This window comes from Galeopterus variegatus, unplaced genomic scaffold (genome assembly GCF_000696425.1).
Source record: "Galeopterus variegatus unplaced genomic scaffold, G_variegatus-3.0.2 Scaffold5684, whole genome shotgun sequence".
NCBI classification, from domain to species: Eukaryota; Metazoa; Chordata; class Mammalia; order Dermoptera; family Cynocephalidae; genus Galeopterus; species Galeopterus variegatus.
This window is the reverse complement of record NW_007731795.1, coordinates 131,854-134,888: the sequence shown is the minus strand read 5'-3', so window position 1 is coordinate 134,888 and position 3,035 is coordinate 131,854.

The window sequence follows — 3,035 nt, the reverse complement described above, 5'->3', positions numbered from 1 at the left end:
TTCTTTCCACTATATCACTCTTTCTTTCCTGATCACTGAGCTCAGATCAAAATGATTGAATATTTGTCTACAAAAATTATTCTGATAATATACTCTTCCCCCAGTTTTTTTTTCAAAAGGATTTTTTAAAAGCTTTCACGTCCATCCACATGGTTTAAACTTTGGAGCCTTAAGGACACACCTTGGGGCCATATACTAATAGGCCATCTGCTTTTCAGGAACAACCATGGAATAATCACTTGAGTAAGCAGCACAGCTTTCAATATATAAATTCTCTATTAAAATGTTTATGAAGCAATTCTCCCTTTTGTTGCTACTAAATGAAAATCCTGTCATATCTACTAAAAATTCATTAAGGAATGCCATTCATAAAAAGATTCAATTAAGTATATGAAATTTATCCCACTGTGACCTGTATTGAGTTGTTCTATAAGATAATATAATCCTATTTTTTGTTCTGAGCTCGTCTCTAGAGCAAAAAGATTAAATTTTATTAAGAAAAACAGCTCTGCTCTCCCAATTAGAGTCCCAGAGGAATCTGACTGTGTGAACTGTCCAGGGCAGAGGATGGGAAAGAGACCACTCAGCTGTGACACACACACACACACACACACACACACACACGGCTTTCCTATATTATCTCTTCCATTTGAGACTGACCAGAGTTAATTCTCTTTTAATAAATAGAGAGACTAACACAGTATTCACTCATTTTTTATGAGAGGCCAGCAAAGTTCATGCCCTAATCCAAGGTTGATCTGCTGAAAATGATAGCTAAATGCACTCAGGCCTTACTGAAGTATTCCCACTGCAATTGTCTGTGCTCCTCTCTGAAGATATAAATTCCCCATCTGTCTCTTGCATCATGGACTCTTTCAGCCTATCTAGTTAAACTTTTTTCTCTGTGCAGAAATCCCCACTGCAGGAATAATAAGCCGTCCATACTCTGCTTAAATAGACTGAAATGATGGAAAACTCACTAGGACTTCCGGAAGCAATCTGTACTTTATGGAGACAGCTCTAGTAGGAATCTTTGCCTGTGTTGGTCATGGAGTCTGGTAACGTTTGCTTAAATACCCATGGGTTATTAGACATGTCTACCTCCACAAGAGAGGCAATTATTAACCCCTATGCAGATGTCAGATTTGTTCCCTCATTCATTCCATTTACCCAGCACTTTCTATGTGCCTTCATGTTCTGTAGAACCTTGATTTTTCAGCCATTAAAAATACATACAGCAAAAATTGGGGCCGGCCCGGTGGCGCTTAGACATGTCTACCTCCACAAGAGAGGCAATTATTAACCCCTATGCAGATGTCAGATTTGTTCCCTCATTCATTCCATTTACCCAGCACTTTCTATGTGCCTTCATGTTCTGTAGAACCTTGATTTTTCAGCCATTAAAAATACATACAGCAAAAATTGGGGCCAGCCCGGTGGCGCACTGCTACAGTGCACCGCTTGGGAGCGCGGCGGCGCTCCCTCCGAGGGTTCGGATCCCACGTACAGACCGGGTCCCGCTCACTGGCTGAGCGAGGTGCGGGAGCAACACCAAGGGTTGCGATCCCGTTGCCGGTCCCGGTCCGGTACGGGCGCGACACTGAGGGTTGTGATCCATTGCCGGACACGAAAAAAGACAAAAAGGGAAAAAAAAAATACATACAGCAAAAATTAGAGCATAGGCATTCAAGGTTATAACTTTTTTCTCATCTATAAATACGTTTTTCTTGGTCAGTCATTCTGAAGACTAGTTTCATCAGAATTATAAGGTAATTATTTTTTTAATCTTGGGTCCCATCTCTAAAGATTATGATTCAGAAAGTTTGGAGTAAGGCTTGGGAAATCAAATTTTCAAAAAAAAGAAAAAAAAACCCTCTTCAAGAGATTCTGATACACATCCCAAGTTTAAGAACTATTGGTCTAATTAACTCCTAAGTCTATAAAGTCTCTTAGCTGCTCTTCAACTCAGAAGCATTACTATGCTTATTAGTACTTAAAACCTCTAGGTATACTAATTGTGACTTCCACCCTACACCTGTGAGGACATGTCTTCTCAATCCCCTACTTGCAGATTGGATTCCCTAGGAAACAGGCTTCAAACCAGGTCAGCATTTAAGAGTGACTGATAGCTACGGGGTAGGGCAACACAGCAGGATTGGGTGGAGTGAGAAAAAGGGCTCAGATACCGTCTCAAGAAAGACTCCAGCTGACTCACAGGCAGCTCTGAGGCTGGAATAGCTCCTCAGAGTTGTTTTGAGTTGGACAAGGGGTTGGGTCTTTATACCAGGTATCAACCTGTCATTGATGCAGGCTACCTCTACAAGGGGTCGTGACCTTGGCAGGGTGGCTTTTTGCATTGGCGGGCAACCAACAGTGTAATAAGTTCCTCAGCCCTGAAGGGAGATCTGAATGTACTTTACAACAGCCACGTCACCTACCTTCTCAGGAAAAAAGATGGCAAGAGTTATATAAGCGTTTCCCAGTAGAGAACGAGAAGTTTTTAAGTTGCCAAAAAGAGAAAATTACTATCTCTCACTCCCCGCCATTTCAAGCACTGAATTATTTATGGAATGATTCACCACTAAAATGAAGTGTGAATTTCTATATTGAATTATTTCTAATCCCTTAAATGGCAGTTCTTTTTTTTTTTTCGTGTCTGGCAACGGATCGCAACCCTCAGTGTCGCGCCCGTACCGGACCGGGACCGGCAACGGGATCGCAACCCTCGGCGCTGCGTCTGCACCTCGCTCAGCCAGTGAGCAGGAACCAGTCTGCATGTGGGATCCGAACCCTCGGTGGGAGCGCCGCCACGCTCCCAAGCGGCGCACTGTAGCAGTGCGCCACCGGGCCTGCCCTAAATGGCAGTTCTTAAGGTCTTGTTGTATCTATAGTTTTGATTAGTTAGAATAAATTGCTTCTAAACAACTGGTCATTTTGTTTATTTATTTAAAGGATCTGTAATTAGCACATGTATTTCTCCCTGATAATGTCTCCTTTAGAAAGAAAAAAAAGAATTCGTGATTCTATGAAAATCA